This window comes from Lepisma saccharinum, chromosome 13 (genome assembly GCF_977018435.1).
Source record: "Lepisma saccharinum chromosome 13, izLepSacc3.1, whole genome shotgun sequence".
Taxonomy (NCBI): Eukaryota; Metazoa; Arthropoda; class Insecta; order Zygentoma; family Lepismatidae; genus Lepisma; species Lepisma saccharinum.
In genome coordinates, this window is record NC_139241.1 from 74,579,227 (window position 1) to 74,596,588 (window position 17,362).

Below are 17,362 nucleotides of genomic sequence, written 5' to 3' on the forward strand. Positions count from 1 at the left end.
TTGTAATCGAGGGGTCCCGGGTTCGATACATGAGTGGAGATACACAGTGGTCCGGATCTTACTTTAAACTGTAGGTCCAGTCCCGATTAGCATTACTGTGCATAAAGTGGACTAAAAACACCAACTCAACTCAACTCCTTAACAAACTTTTCGAAGAATCGAAAATTTAAACAAGAACAAGTAAATACATTTTTGTAATTTTGAAGTAAATTATTATTATTATTGTTATTATTTGGGGTATTTTTGGTTCGTATGAATCTGCCTCACACAGTAAGCTTATTTTGTTGAGTCAAGTACAATAGAAACCCTTGCAATAAGTCACTGGAAAGACATGTGAGGTTGCACATATATTTAAGCATCTGTAAATAACCCGTGGTTCGACAGCCCTGGAAGGGCCTTGGTCTATCTCCCGACTGCCAGTCCCTCCCAAAATCCTACCTAAAATTTTAGAGGTGTGGAGATCTTTAACCAGTAATGGGGTGACGTGGGGTCAGCACGTCGAACCCCCAACCGTTATAGGGGATATCCATAAAGAATAATTATATTCTTGTGGTAAGGAGTCATTGTCATTTAACAAACTTTATTGATTTATTCCATCAGCATTATTTAAAATGTAGTGCCATACTGAACTTACCAACTTAACAAAGGCGCATTGATTGCTAAATGAGGCATTTTCCTTGTGTTGCAGAGCAGGTTCAGTTTTTGGAGTATTGCAATGTTTTACACAGTCCGTTCGAAGAATTTTGAGAATATTGATGTTTTGTCAAAGGGACCACCCCTGAATAAATATCTGTGGATGTTTTACAGGTTTCATCGTATTTAAAAAGGTAATTTTTCCGGTGCAACTTTCCTCCGTACAACATGTATTTTGCCACTCAAGCTGAAGAGCCGATTAATAGATGCAACGACCTTGGCAGAAAGAAACTCTGATTGGCACCATGTTGATAAAAGACTCAAGAAGTCCCACAACCGACAGAACTCGAAGCGCTCGGATCCTACGGTGACATACACTTTGATTGAACACAAACGGATGCATTGGTAGGAAATACAGTGATTTTATGGGCCGTCCCTTTCTGGGAAGTCGGGGAACTTTTGAAGACACACTTTCCCTTCATGCACACCAGGGATCCTAAGCCAGATGCCAGGTCACCCCTTCCCACAAAATCTTCTCTTCATCTAGCTCTGGTTATCGGCCGCGCCGAAACGCACTGCTGGTAGCTAGGACTTTCTGGGTTAATTACTTTATGGTTCAGAATGGACATAGGCTTTTCAAATTGCAAGAGACAAAATTCTACTGTTTGTCCTTTTTCTGGCGGGAGATGAATGACAAAGATGTCGCGGTTCCTTCAGGTTCCCACACTCAACCCTTGTGCTCATAACCTGCAATGAAGGGAAAGGCCATAATAAGCCTTTGTAATGGACTTTACGTATATCCTTCCTTGGTAACTTTCCACTCATTTTCAAGAAACATTGCTTCTTTTTGCCCTACTGTGTTGATTGGTCGACAATTGATGACTGCCAGCTAGTTCGAAGAACAGTTTGATCCAAGAAGTGGTTTCATAGTTAGCTTCTGTAAACGTGAGATTCCGGTAGGATCACGGAGTGCTTGAGATCTCATTTTCATGCATTGCGAGTGAAATTTCGATTGATTTGGTTCATTTTGATTTGCTCTTCTGCCACATTTGACTAATTGCGAAGATGGAAATGAGTGATGATATGATTAAATTGATCAATGGACACAACAAACACCCATGCTCAGTCCGGAATTCTAACCCGGCACACCTGGCATCGTAGCACGATGTGCTAACCACTCCGCCACGGGGGTAGGCGAAGTGAAATTTCGAGTGTGAAGCTGCCAGCTTGTTTTCGTCTCGAAAAGTTGAAGTAGGATCGACTGATCGACCAAATGTCCAACACATTGACTTTCTAAATTGGTGTCCGACTACCACACAGGAGACCGGGCTTGACTCCCAGGACGGTTGATCTCACATGTGATGAAGAATAAGTCACATTTCAATTAAGGAAGAAAACGAGGTATGTAGTCAACTTTATAAAGTAGTGTGCATGCTCTAGAAATAATACGTTTCAAAATTCTGCTTATTTTGTGATTTTTCTTCATTTAGCCTCCACCAGAGTTGTCAAAGGCCCATCTACCCATAAGTTCTATGGGTTTTATTGGGTTCCGTTGCAGGACCGGAACCTTTCTTCTCGCACAATTTAAATTCTGTCCTAGTAGTGTATTGTTCCATTAAAAAAAAGGTTACTGGATCGTATTTAAATTGATCCGGAAAATATTTCTGCACCGAATTTTAATTGATCCTGGAAAAAAGGTTCTTGGACTGTGTTTAAATTCAGCCGCAAAACAAGGTTCCTGGACCGAATTGAGGGCTAAAACCCATTTACACTTGCTGATTTTCTCTCCCGGATGTGAAATGAATTTATTTACAATACCTGGACCATTAACAACCTTAGGATTGTTAAAGATTAGGGAACGCATACATTCTAATCCCATTATAGGACCGGAACCTTTTCTCCCGCACAATCTATTCGTACCAAGTTGCGAATTGTTTCATTTCAATACGGAACTTTGACCCTATTTAAACTGATCCGGAAAAAATGTTCGTTGACCGTATTTAAATTCTTCAGGAAATAAGGACCGAAATTAAATTCATCTGGGAAGAATATTCCTGGGCCGAATTGAAAACTTTACAAATGAAAAGGTTCATTACGGTCCAGAACCCATTTACGCTAGCTGATTTTCTCTCCTGGACCGGAATTGGATTTATTTAAAATTCCTGGACCTTTAACAACCCTGGCCTCCACCCGCAAATGCAGGCGCTGTGGCTGCTGCTTAGGCGGGAAAGTTGACTAGACATACAAATAAAATTTATCCAAAGGTATATAGCGAATAATAGTTGCTTACATAATAACATCATGAAATATGGAGAGCCAAATTACTTATCAAGCATTTTCTGTTATTTGTCTATCCTAGTGGGAGCGAAAATCATTTGCCCTTGCTGGTGAACTCGGTTCCTGCAAATTCAAGACGGCATTTTCTAATTTACATTTCTATTTGGGCCGACAACTCCGTGTTCGAATCCCGGCCTGACAATGTGTCTTCTTTGTGATGGTTCTTTCATCAAGTTAATCTTAACTCATTCTCATCTTCACGATTAGCCAAAAAGTGTCAGAAAAGTGAAGTAAAATGAACCAAGTCAATCCATAATTTCTATTTCGTTATTTTACGCCGCTTTCTCCCTCTTGTGTTAAATGCGACGATGAGACTGAATGATGATCCGAAGGAATAGCGATGCGAGACATGATGCAACCACACCTGTCCAAGGTCCGAACCTTGGACCTCTGGTTTCGTAGTGCGTCATGCTCATGCTTCGGGAGTGGAATCCTTTGAATTAAAAACTATAAAGGTAGGGTGAAAGAAAACAACATTGTACTGTGCAAAAAAGCCATGTTTAGTTCCTCCAAAGAAAAGTACAGTTATTCAGTACAATTAATTTTGAAGGACAAAGCCTCCGAAGTGTTTTTCCATTCGGTGACGCGTGGTCATCACATCGAGTCCCATCTAGCTTTGAGAGTGGAATTCGCTTACATATTGATTTCAAGTAGCTTCCCAATTGTCCTCACGATGTTAGGCCATCACAGAAATTTTGGAGTTCCTACCAGGGATCGAACCTTGAAAGACTAGAGCGCAATAATTTGAGCGCGCGGGAATTTTGTTGTTTCTATTACCATCATATATTCAGTTTTGCGCGCGCAAAGAAGATTACTTTTAAGAAACTAGATGCGTGCATAAAATTTCATATATATCGTCATCATTCTCCAATGTGAACAGTACGACGCTACAAAAGACTCGTGCATGTCCCATAGAATAAAGGCCGCCGGACTCGATTCTGGTATAAGCAATATAGATGGGAATCCTATCTTGAACTCATTACACAAACATTTCATTTTCGCACCGTTGTCATACTTGTACGTACACCTGATACCAGCACCCTTTTATATCTAAACCCACGGAAGAGAGTTTTCTCTACTTCTCAATTTTCTTCGAGCAAATTTACAAATCTAAGGAGTAAGGACTAATGACATTGTTCTTGGTGTCTCAAAAATCTAACATAAGAGAAAATACATGGAATTTTAAAGACTGTCTAGATGCCATTAAGTTAATAAGTTCATTCTGCATTTAGATTCCCGAATAATGGCCGTGGATTTCGCGAGTCTATATCCGTAAATTTTTGGGGGCTACAGGAGAAAATAATGTTCTCTTCCAACAAGATTATATACAGTATACAGTATGTATATATATATATACATACTGTACATATACTTATGTAGGCCTATATGGTATATTAATAGTTTGTTAGTTTTTAATGGTTTGATAGAAAAAAATCTTAAGTTTTTGGCCCCCCCGAACTGATCAACCTAGCTACGTCCCTGTATTATGTAGAGGTTAAATCAAACCTTTGCAGGAATGAAAGTTTACATTTGTTGCCAAGGGGCATTTGCCATTAAGCTATCCTAGGCTATAACCTAGGGGCCGAAAGTCCAAGGGGGCCACACAAATATGATACAAAAGGGGCGGAAGACACAAAGCCAATCGACTATTACAATTCCTTAATATTTTGAAAATAGCATGTTAAGTAGTTATATGTTCTTATTCATGAAAGAAGGTAGATAGAGGAATTTCTAGTTTTTAAATAACTTCTTACATCATAACCCTATTTTCAGTACTGAATTATAACTGGCATGCAAGTCTGTATGGCGGACTGCAAACGAACAACGCGAGGTCACGTAACATTGCTCGAATATGAACAATTGTACCTCGAAAAAAGAATGTAAACATTGAAAGTCAACTGGAGGGATACTCAAGGTAAAAACCCACATGCACATCCTTGTTTCTCAGTTCGAGGCCAATGTGGCTACCGTAATGTAGTGTCAGTCTTTCCCTTTGGTGCGTGTGCAGTGTTGTGTGGCGAAATGCAAAGTACAGTGGGATGCACAAGTATTCCTCTGCAATTTGTCCACGACTATTTTCGTTAACTTTTCCCTTGCATCCTTGTGTTTTTAAGCAATGGACTTTTACGTCATCTGGTGCAGAAGTTGTCAGCTGTTTGTTTGGCTTTTTGTTTAAATTCTTGAAGCTTTTATTGGCTAAACAAAGAGAAAAATATGCTGGTGGGCAATTTGATTGGTAATACTTATTCATCCCACTGTACAGTGGGATCCATGAGTATTACCGTGCAAATTGTCCATCACCATGTTCGTGCACTTTATTTGACCCAATAAGAACTTCAAGAATTAAAAGAAAACTCAAAACAAGCTGTTTACAACTTCTGCACCAACATACATAAAAATCCATCGCTTAAAAAAACATAGGATGTAAGAGAAAAATTAATGAAAATAGTAATGGTCAATTTGCACGGTAATACTCATGGATCCCACTGTACAAGTAGCTATTATAAACGAAAGGCATCTTTCGGATGCAATTAGGAAAGTGAAGTTCTATGATAACAAAACTGTTAATAATAATATTAATAATGATAGTGTCGGCAGGGCCCAAAATAAAGCATAGCCAAAGGGCCCAAATTTTATAAATTCCCCTGGCCAAGTGTACTTGGGATGGCCGAATTCCCCTACACCCCCTTGGTATTCCCACCCTAATCATGTAAATAAAAGTGGCTAGAGACTGTGTTCAATAGCGTAAGCCAAAAATTAACGGAACGAAATGATAATCACAGATGACACTAAAGTTTCCAGTTAGGTCAAATAGTTTTGTGCATACAAGTTATTACATATTGTAAATCGACAAACTTTGTAGAAAATGGTAAGTTGAGTGTAATATCTTGTTAGTATTTTACATAGTTTTGTTTTAAATTGCATACTTAAATCGCGGTTCAGTATACCGATGTAATAGTGGTGAAAACAAACAATATGCTTATTTATAAATGGAATTTGGATTGTAAAATTCTAACAGTAAGGGTAAAGTGCAGTGCCAAATGTGATTAGGGTACTTCGTGTAGACATATGCTTATTAATGCTAGTTTTGTCATACAACTCGATCTATTTTATGTGATATACACTGAAAGATCGTGTTTATTTTATCGTTTTTAGCTAGTTCACATTTTGCGTAGCCACTCAATTCAAATTTATTCGTTCAAGATTTTCTGTGTAGTACTTGTATTACGCGTGTGTATCATATTCATGGCTCGATTTCCGAACAGGAACAGCATTGATATAGGTTATTTTGACAGTTAATTCATAAGCAATTACTGATATTCTCAATACGTTTTGAGGAGTCCAAAATTTAATCTCTGTCATTTTGTTGTTGGTTGATTGTTGACTGCATTCTGCAAGCTTTGAAATATTGTGTTTTCTAATTTTCTCGCGGGTAAGATAAAAGATTTTGTTTAATTTGCCCCTTGCCCATTTTTTCACCAGAACATTATTCTATTCTTTCACTACAAAGTACAATGCACCCTCCTCCCCACCTACACACATATACATGAAGGGCCAGGGGGAAAAACGATGAATGTCGATTTTTCGCCCATTTTGAGATCGCAACGCCATCTGATAGTTCAGAAGCTGTACTATAAGAATGAGAACGGCCTTGGTTGGGAAACGATGAGAAGTGCCTGAAAAACGCATTATTATTTTGGCATATATTAACGTTCTTATGGAAATAAATACTTTGTTTTTCATTTCCTGGCAAATTGTCTCGAATGAACATTCATCGTTTTTCCCCCTGGCCCTTCACATATTTCTGATTGTTATGTTTATCAAAATGCAGTGACTAGCTCTCGTCTATTATTGTTACCTCGTGTATAAGGGAATTCATATACAACAGTTTTCGGATTCAAAGCGGAGATGAAAAAGGACAGTAGGAATTACGAATGAACAGGGCGTAGCCAAGATGGGGGGAGGTGAAAATGTAAGATTCCAACAATGACAGTTTCTTGGTTTGGTAGAATTATTGCAAACTGATTGTTTTGCAGGAACATCGAAGACAGATCCACGACAGTTATTTGTGAATCTACATTTGAACTCCTTAACTTAATGGCGTTGCACCATTGTTGGATCGACAATACTCTCAAGAAGGGGCCAAGATAAAAATCTCTCAACAATAATATTTAATATTGGAATTACATATTACATTAAATTTAATTAATATTAAATATATTTAACCTAATATCTTATATTTGCATTGTACTCGCGCCACCCCTAGAAATGGTACAGAGACAAAACTCGGAAATGTCTCGAAATTTCAAGATGTCGAGAACGAGACGGACTTTTGTAAAATCGAGACGAGACCGACACTTAGTGCCAGAGATTCTAGCTATCTCACTTTCTATTTGGGTTTTTACATCGTATTTCTACACCTTTGGGTTAATCACGAAGACGAGGATGAGCACTGGAAAAAACTTTTTGCCCCCCCCCCCCCTTCTGGCTTCTTAATGCTAAACCTCGTCTGCCAAGAGAAAGTAAAATGTCCTTGCGCCCCCAGATTTGGCACCCAATCGCCGCTACTGTTCGTAATCGGAGGGAAGTATTTCTCTCTCTCGTCTCCTTGTAATCAAGGGGTCACGGGTTCGATACCCGGTGCAAGCACATAGTGGTTCGGATCCCTCTTTAAACTGTAGGTCTAGTCCCGATTAGCCTTAATGTTCATAAAGTTGACTTAAAACACCAAATCAATCAATCTCTCCCTCTCTCTTACTTCCTGCCGACCTTCGTGAAAGAGCGGTTAGCGCAGGTTACGACGCCAGGGGTCCCGGGTGCATGGGTGTTCTTTGTGACTATCCATTCATTAATTTTATCATATCCTTATTCATCCTCGTGGTTGCGATTAGCCACAAGTGGTAGAAAAGCGATGCCAAGTAACAAAAATCAGAATCGGGCCTCCCCGTTTGCGTAGTGGTACCGTCGTCGCCTTGTAATCAAGGGGTCCCGGGTTTGATATCAGTTGGAGGCACATGGTGGTTCGGATCCCACATTAAACTGTAGTTCCAGTTCCGATTAGCCTTACTGTGCATAAAGTGGACTTAAAACACCGAATCAATCAATCAAGTTAATAAGCACAGAAAACGAGACATATTCTCTCAAGGGGTCTCGGATTTCGTCGCCTTTTGAGGAATATTGCACATTTCTTCGGGTCCAGATTTTAACTGTAGTTCCATTTCCGATTATCATATCAAATCAAACTTTAAACAATATTCTAGAGCCTGTTAAACTTGGTTATCATACAGAGCGAGTCATGACATTTATATGTAAAAAAAGCTGGCAGTTGGGATGGTCGAAACCCATGAACCCGCCCCTGAACCTGAAACTATAAACAATACCGAAAGACAGTGGCGTGTGCTAAACTGAGAGAACAGCATTGCGGCATCTTCGTTATTCATCCGAGCGCAGTAAAAGTAAAAAAAAAAAATATTATGTTTCGCCCTTGTGTTCTCATCTGTGTCACGAGGGTAGCATTCTGCCACCAAGTTTTGTTAAGGTTTCTGCTTTTAGCTGCGGAGGTTAGAACTCGCCGAGTTAATTATTTTTCGATCACTATGCTTTTCAAATGGCTTTAGCTTTATTAGATTTGAAAAGCATAGTGATCGAAAAATAATTAACTCGGCGAGTTCTAACCTCCGCAGCTAAAAGCAGAAACCTTAACAAAACTTGGTCCACATAATGTCATCAAAGTACTAGAGTTTAGCTGTTAAAAATTACTGTATTTTTCATGATTGACTATGATAATTTCTCAATCCACATAAACTGAGACAGGAATGAGAATCGTTTCCAAACAGTTCCCGAAAGGAGCGATTTCGATTCCAAGAACATGGACAGCTGTTGGAGAGGGAAAGTGAATTTTTAAAAGGCCTCAGACTTGCCTGAACGGGATGGGCCATAAAAACATTAACTTCAGCCAATGTACAGTCATCGGCAATAAAGATGGGACACCTAGATCCTGAAATAGCCGCTTCCCTGAATTGAGTTGTGCGTTATCTAACAGAGCTTTCTATTGAAAAGTTGCCATTTAAATTGGTTTATCGCCGTATAGTTAGGCAACACACACAACGCATTGCATGGAAGCAAGTATTTCAAGTTCTAGGTGACCCATTTTTATTGCCGATGACTGTACCTGATCTGTTGGACGAGCAAGAAACAGGAAAATGAGTAGAAAGAAAGGCCTAGCTTGGGATTCATGGCACTGAAAATTCAAGAGAAGTGTTTCAAACTGTAAGCAAAATTTCCCGAAGAACTATTTAGCAATATTTGTCATCAAAGTAAAATTTTCAGTAATATTGCCTTGGCCACGTGGGCGTTTGGGGGTGCAGTGCCCTCGGGACCCCCTTAATGACGTCCCTCATAAAACATAGTTTCGATGTTTGTATGTATCTGAAACTTTATGAAGTAACTTTTCAATAAATTTGTATTTTTTCCTGTACTCTTTCCAGGATCGTCTCCATTCCGCCAGTCCCACCCTCTTATGCGGGAAAGGGCGTGGCATCTGCCACATCAACTTGTCCCCTCGGAGTTGCTGGTGCGAGAGGCCAAAGTGCAATGTAATTTGTCTGGTGTGTGGCTATAGGACCTTTGGTCGTGTTCGACGCTCCTGCCCCCAGCATCCAAAGGTAAGTTGGAGTTTCTGGTATTCCTCTCCCCTTCTCTTTCTCTCTCCACACATAACACAGGCAGTGGCGAAGCGTGACAATTTTACATAGTCATCGCAAGACTTGCTAAACGTCAGGGTCAATCTTTCAACCGTGGAGGGGGAGATTTCTACATTGATAATGATAACAGTGTTCGTACAGACGTGTGAAGTAGAGATGGCCAAATTCATTTTCGTCTACGTTGTATATGATCGTAAAATAAGGAAAACTAAACTTTCTTAAATTCTACCCGAAAAATGAAGAAATTGTTAAACGTCTCTCTCCGAAATCCGGGTAGTAAAATTTCGGAATCGAGATTTTAAATTTTCCGGAATCCTGATGTTGTTGACCATCCCTGGTGTGAAAGTAAGATATGTTAGGGAAATGGTTCTGTCTAAGTAAGTATGTCTTGTCACCTCGAGAACAAAATTCTTGATCAGTCTTGTCATTCGTAAGCATAGTAAACACAAGATAACATTGAAGTACTTCGTGTTTTGTAAAGTAAGAACATTATTTTCAGAAAACTATATTTGAACCGCAGGATCAAAAGAAAGAAAAAAAATTGAAAAGGAGAAATACTGTGAAGGAAATTCAATGGATCCAGAACTGCTTCCCCCCCCCCCCCAGTTCTTTGTAGCACTAACCGTGGGGAAATTTATGCTCTTGCTTACTTATGACTTCACTGAAAGCCTGCCGTGTTTGTAAACAAGGGGGCTGAAAAAAGGCCTCATATGACCAGACCTTCAAAAGCCGGGGAAAAGCGGTCGAAGGACCTTGGATTCGCAGACCTGCTGCGATGAGTTGGCCCGCCAGACACCATTGCACTCAACAGGAAACGTAGCGGGACGGTTGGGCACGGGGGGTTAGAACTGGGCTCTCCTTTCGATTCGCTAAACTTAGTGAATCTCTTGCGTATTTCTAGATGTTTCATGGCGTCGAGTGACTAATTTCGCTCCAATATGCGAGTATTCTGACTTATTTTTTACTTCTCTAAGATATTTAAAAAGCAATTTTTTATTATTTTGCTTTGTCATCGCCGCATCTCCCGATGACTGGACGCTTCGCCTCTGAACACAGGATGTAATTATACAATGGAGACTAACATTAACAATGCATCAGTCTTTAAATCTGGGCCTTGTCTAGCCACAAAATTTGAAAACTTACTTGCTCCGCGGTAGCTCAGTTGGTTTAGCATATGTCTGCAGTGCAGGAGACTTGGGTTCGACTCCTGGGCTGGGTGATCTAAGGTTGGAATTTTTTCGGCCTTGTCCCCGTACAAAAGTGGCTTTGGGGCTCACCCAGCCTCATTTCAATGGACTTCTGGGGGCAACCCGGAGGGGTAAAGGCAACCGGGTGTAATGCTGATCACGTCATCCCAACTATGGCTGAGATCAAGAATATGGGGAGCTCTATACTTCCACACCACCCCATATTCCTTAATGGCATGTGTGTAGATGCACAGGGGTACCTTTACCTTACTTGTTTATGAAAGACAAATGTTTTTACTTTGGTGGAATAAAAATTCTAAAATCAATGGCATCTACAATTGATAACAAATCCCTAGTTGGGCTTCCCAAATGACGTAGTGGTAATGTTGTTGCCTTGTAATCAAGGGTCCCGGGTCTAATACCTGGATGCACATTGCACAGGGGTTCGGATCCCATTTTTTAAACTGTAGGTCCAGTCCAGATTAGTCTAGATGTGCATAAAGTGGACTTTAAAATCCAACTCAAACAAATAAATAAATTTCTAGCAGTTAGCTGTAAAAAAAATAATAAATAAAAAAGAAGGTTGCCTCAAAATTCCCCTCTTTAGATGTTTGTATAACTCCAGTGCTCGAAGTGAGAGGGAGGTGGCATCCCCCCAGCTAGCAAAATTTTCGCAGAGCATCCCCCCATCAGTCTTATTGTCACACAATGTTAAACCATAGGAACTTCCCAGCTCACCTTCATTGTCTTCCTTACTCACTCACTGAGGCATCTCATACATTTTCCCTGTCATCTTAGTAATCACAGTTAAATCAGCTAATAAGGTTTTGACTTGTTTAGAAACACTTTGTATATTTGTTTGTATTTGCAATTGTGTTATTTTTACATTGTTTTTCTGCTGCTTTTGGCTATGTGCAACGTGAGGGTGAATAATGATTAGATGAAATTGATGAAGAGATGGCCATGTCCATTGCTGGGAGTTGAACCTGAGAAGTTTGGTGGTCAAAGGTCGACCATTTAATGGCCACCAAGCCGGCATAGAAACAGCTAATAGAAATGCATGTATGTAGAAACATATTTTGAAAGAGGTCCAAAATCACATGTAATATTATTACAGGGTGATCCGTTTGGTATGGATAAAATAAAATGGATGTGAAATTTTTTTGGTCAAATGTAAATACCTGAAATATTGTATACAAAAGACTGAAAGGTGGAAGTTTTTATTTTCATACACTGCTACCAGTTTGGTACAGTTTTCAGTTTTCTACATGGCCTCCATTGCGAACTCTGCACAACTCATAACGGTGATTTAATTCATTCCACGTCTGGTGTAATATCTCTGGGATGATTCTGTCGAAAAGCTGTGTTATTTTGAGTTTCAAATCATCAATGTCTGTGAGTTTCTGTTGAAGTAGCCTGCATTTTCTTCCATCTTTTGGCCAATATAGGTTGCAAAAGGACACATTTAGCCCGTTGCTGGTTCGTAAACGCCATTTTAACGATTTTAACAATAACAAATCAGTTCAAACTTCATTGTTGCCAACACACTACAGCAAAATTCCCATGTTTCACGCACGAAAACACCAACACGAAAATTTCCCTATTATCACATTTATGTTTCTATTAATCTTTTATTTTATCCATACCCAAATGGATATAACCCTGTATATAATACATGAAGATAAAAGGATGGTGTAAAAATATATAAATATAATGGCATTTATAAGTGGCTTATTTCTAATTAAGACCACTAAATGTATGCATTATAAAATATATGTTCTGTGGTACAAATTAATTTTAATCCTTCATCAGTTGCACCTGGTAAAGTAACTTCAGTAGTTGTCCTGTTTCTGTGAGAAACATATTTACTAACATATTCATGATTACTTCCTATTTCTAATTTTCATTTTTTTTTAATTTAGTCCTGTATATATTGATTATTAGATATCTTAAAAACATTTCCTTAGCAGTACATATAGAATTTGTCACCTTAAAAACTGCACTCGTCATAACATTCCACCTGTCTCCGAATCACCTTGTCTTTCCTCTACATTAACACAATCACTGACAGATCCTTCATCACTGATATCATCATCTTCACTGCATTCACTATCACTCCAGAGCAAGGAACAAATGAGTCCAGCATCTTTTTCTGGATCCAAATGGTTTATTCTGCAAGCAGTTACCACTAATCCGAAGGAAATTGGTCGCTCTGCATCTAACAGATACAAACATATTCAAGACCAGACACGAAGGGGCATCAGGCAGAGACTGTGGTCGTCTGTATTTAGACAAAGAGAGAAGAAGCTAGCAAGAAGCTTAGAACCGCACACCTAATCATTTCCAAGAAAATAAACAATTTTGGCTCCATGTATCTCATCCTGATGCAAGGTTAAAAAAATATCCATTTTTATGCAATTTTCTTTGCAGATTTTGTCAATACAGAACTAATAATTCAAGAGCTCAGAGCACAAGTGGCGTAACTCCACTTTGCTGAAGCTCGCTTGCTAAATAAAGATATTATGTTATAGCACCACTATGTTTGTGCTCAAACACAGCGGCGGCTCAAGGGGGAGAGCCGCCGTGCCATGGCAATACCCACAGATGAAACGTATACCTCGCCCAAGTATTATTAAATTAATACATTGATAGTTTACAGACAAGGAGATTCGAATCTTGCAATCGGTCAAGCTGACATGACGACCGCTCCAACCTCCTCACTGCATCACCAGCTGTTTCGTACCCTCGCGAGGCAAGAGTTGGAGCCGCCCAAGAGCTGGCCTAACCCATGGTCAAGTTGATATACATGCAGAGGGCTGAAGAAGTCTCTGCGAGGAATATTTCCACCATGAGCTGGGAACAAAGTGGCAGGGGGCGGGCTTAGTCCATAAGACACCAGCTGTGCCAGTTTTTGAGTGGCACGGAGAGGGAACTTTCGCAGTGTTGACACAGTTGCCACCTTCAGAGATAAGTCGCTAAATACGACTGATGTGTAAGACTCATTGGGGAAGTAATTTGTGAAAGGTACTATCTACTTTTCTGCCTACTTTTGAAGAAATGAACATAGTACAGGGTTATTATAAATGATGGACCCATTTTCAAAACGTCATAGGTAGGGAAGTACAGATCCAAATTGAACAAGCTATATACCAATGGAAAGAGGAAGGTTCAAAGTTTCTGGTGGGCAGCGGCCGGCGGGCTGTGGTGGTTGCCATGGCCGTAGGCAGGAAAACATTTCGGGGGGGGGTTCATCCATAATTGTTCCCATAGGCGACGCCAGAAATTTGAATAATAGAAATAATAACAATAATTGTACAATAATTACTAAAATTTCATAATAATAAAACAATTTCATTCCATAATAATAATACTAATAATAATAATAATAATAATTATATTATTGTTATATCCTTAAGGGGCCTTACTCAATCCAGCAGATGAGTGAATATCCAGCACAAGTTCCTTTTTGTCTTTTTTAACGTTTCATACAGTGTGTACTGAAATGCACAATTATTATACTTCGTCATTAAACTTTAGATACCTTCAAGAGAAAAGCTTTAAAAGTTAGATGGAAATTTTAGTCATAAAGCTTTTGTTGTTTGACTTTAAAATTAAATTTTTGGAATTTTGAAAAGTGTGGAACCAGTTATTCTTTTTAAAAACTTAGCCTGGTGCATGGATAAAGGTAAAAGGTAAAGTGTTCCCCTGTGCATAGCACCACGCCATGAAGGCGTATAGGGGGTGTGGGGGTAACGCCCCACACTTTCTTGATCCGGTCGTGAGTGGGGGCGATGTGATCAACATCACGCCCCTGACCGCCTTTACCCCCCAGGGTTTCCCCCAGGTACCCATGTTATTCGACGCTGGGTGGGCGCCGGGGCCGCTTCCACCGTTAGAAATGGATTGTAACCTCAATCGCGAACGTAATGCGCTACAAAACTGGAGATCCTAGGTTTGAACTCCTATCAAGGAGGATTTTCGACTTTATCGGACAGGGAATTTAAAAGCTGGAAAGGGAATTTTGGGACAATCATAAGGGAATCTTCAGTCCATATTCCTTGTGACGCAGGAGCAACACTGGAAAGATGACAACAGAAGTGATAACGGTGGGGTCGCGGGTGGGCTACGATTCTGAGAATAAATCCTGTTTCACTCAAGTTTCAGAATTCCAAATGTATGAAAATTCTAGCTCGATCGTTTCAACATTGTCTCCATGTATTTTTGTGATGATTCGAAAAAAAATTGAAAATTTGTTACAGATTTTGGTTTCTGAACTTCCATTAATCCAACATGTCAGAAGTTTCGGGGGGGGTTTGAACCCTAGAAACCCCCCCTCTAAATACGGCCATGGTGGTTGCGGAAGCGGCCGGTAGAGTTCGGGAGAGGACCGTCTCTGTCAGTTGTGAGCGAGATGGCAACCTTGGAGCACAAGGTTTTCTGCGTGCTTGAGTTCGCGAAAAGTGAGTCGCAAATTGCAGTGCAGCGGGCATTCCGTACCAAATTCGGTAGCAAACCACCAACTGAACGATCTGCGTAACCGGGTCACTGCTGCCGTGCACTCGGTAACAGCAGATATGCTTACGCGTGTGTGGAACGAGTTTGGCTACCGCGTCGATGTTTGCCGTGCAGCCAATGGTGGCCACATTGAACATTTATAATAGTTACAAACATTGTGGTAACAAACTTTGAACCTTCCTCTTTCCATTGGTATATAGCTTGTTCACTTTGGATTTGTACCTCAATAAATATGATGTTTTGAAAATGGGTCCATCATTTATAATAACCCTGTATTTTTCCAAAGTGAAATGAACATTTTGATAATAAATAGATGTGCCTAGAGGGCCATCCATTGATGCGAGTTTCCTTTGTCATTTCGACAATCTATTTTTACAACAAATTTCTAGGGTATTTTTATATATATTGGAATGTGTGTGCATGGGGGAGGAGAAAGTGAGGGGATTTGTTTTTCCCCTCCTCTTGTAATTGAACTGCATTTTTAGGGAAGTGTCTTGTAGTGTATACAGATAGGCTATAGATCGACCACAAGGAAAAATACCTTTCCCTTCTTCCCTTCAGCTCGGGCCATAAGGAAGCATGGTCAACTCTCCCCCTCCCCTGCTCGCGGGAGTACGGTGCACAGGAGTCGCAGGTCTGCGCAGGTTGTTTTGCTCGTGGTTCCACTATAATGAGTGAAGATGGACCAGATTAGTGCGTTATTACTTAAACACGCATTGTTTTCCACGTTACCAAACAAGGATAAACATCTTGCCCAGTGCCGCAACCTCAAGGAGGGGGTGGGGGGCATTTTTTTTTTGTTTTTTTATCACGGCACTACCCATCATAGTTGCTGCTGGCTGCCACTGCTTGAACAGCTAAACATAGTACTAAGTTATTAAAACGTGCTTTTTTTCTCAAAATTGTCTTGAATGGAGTTATGCCACTTGTGTTCTTGAAGCCCTCATATCTCCCGCAAATAAATAACTGAATGTCACACAAACAAAGTGCATACAGTATTTTATTTATTTAGAACTTGACATCTTTTGAGGAAGAGATCTGGACCACCTGCAATGGAAGGAATGGGAATTTGTCTTTATTGCTGGGGTCTAGTTGAATCTATCTTCTCCAATTAACTTGCATCTTGGATGAAGATTATGGCTCAAAATGTATGCTTTACATTCACCCTGTGCTTCTTTCTCTTCAGGTTGTATTCCTTATGGATATGGAGCGATGCCCACACTGTGGCAGTTTCTTTTTTATGATGCAGGAGTTCACAGCAGATGCATCAAAAGGTGTTATTCTGCAGTGAGGCTGTGAATGAAGAAGCAAGGGCATCTAAGTTTGTGTACAGGAATATTTGTATTTTTTTAGTTCTCTATTGTTCACAAAAGTTTGTTCACTTAGTGCTGTGTTTTCATTTTTTCATATTGTTTAACCAGTGAATATATCCAAACTCATACATTTTGTCAAATTGTCACATTAAGTAGTTCAATATTGTGTTACAAAAATCGTATGTGCCACAAACAACAAACAGTGAGCTTAAGTCTTTTTTTGTTTTTTGGTATTGTACAGAAACACTAATGGTGTACAAATTTGTATATTTAAAATAGTTTTATTTGTCTTGTAGTTTACTGTTGTTACAAGCATTGAAATACACTTTTTCATGTAATCTTTTGAGAGAATGCATGCCTCCTTCATTAGACATTTATTTTTAGTTCAACTAATAGTAAATGTCTGATTTAGGGAGCATGTATTCTCCAAAAACGTTTCATCAAATAGTTTATTTCTGCTTATAACAATGGTAAACTACAAGAGGAATAATTCTACAGGGAAGAAATAAAAAATAGTTTGTTTTACTTTTCCATATTTGTTGTTTGATTTCTTCACACCCCAAGTAACCACAATGGTTGGGCCAACGTCAGTTTTTACATGGGAAAGGTTGGATGTACGTTGGTTAGGAAATTGACGTTAGGCCATTTGCCCAACCATGGAAACGTGGGTCAA

The 17,362-nt window shown here is 39.7% G+C and overlaps 1 long non-coding RNA gene across 1 annotated transcript; it reads left to right on the plus strand.

Moving 5' to 3' along the window:
- Positions 1-5,587: 5,587 nt before the first annotated feature.
- On the plus strand, positions 5,588-16,982 carry LOC145997045 (uncharacterized). The gene is made up of 3 exons (XR_014442855.1): positions 5,588-5,839; positions 9,459-9,635; positions 16,563-16,982. It is a non-coding gene; the product is annotated as an uncharacterized LOC145997045 (long non-coding RNA).
- The last annotated feature ends 380 nt before the right edge of the window (positions 16,983-17,362 follow it).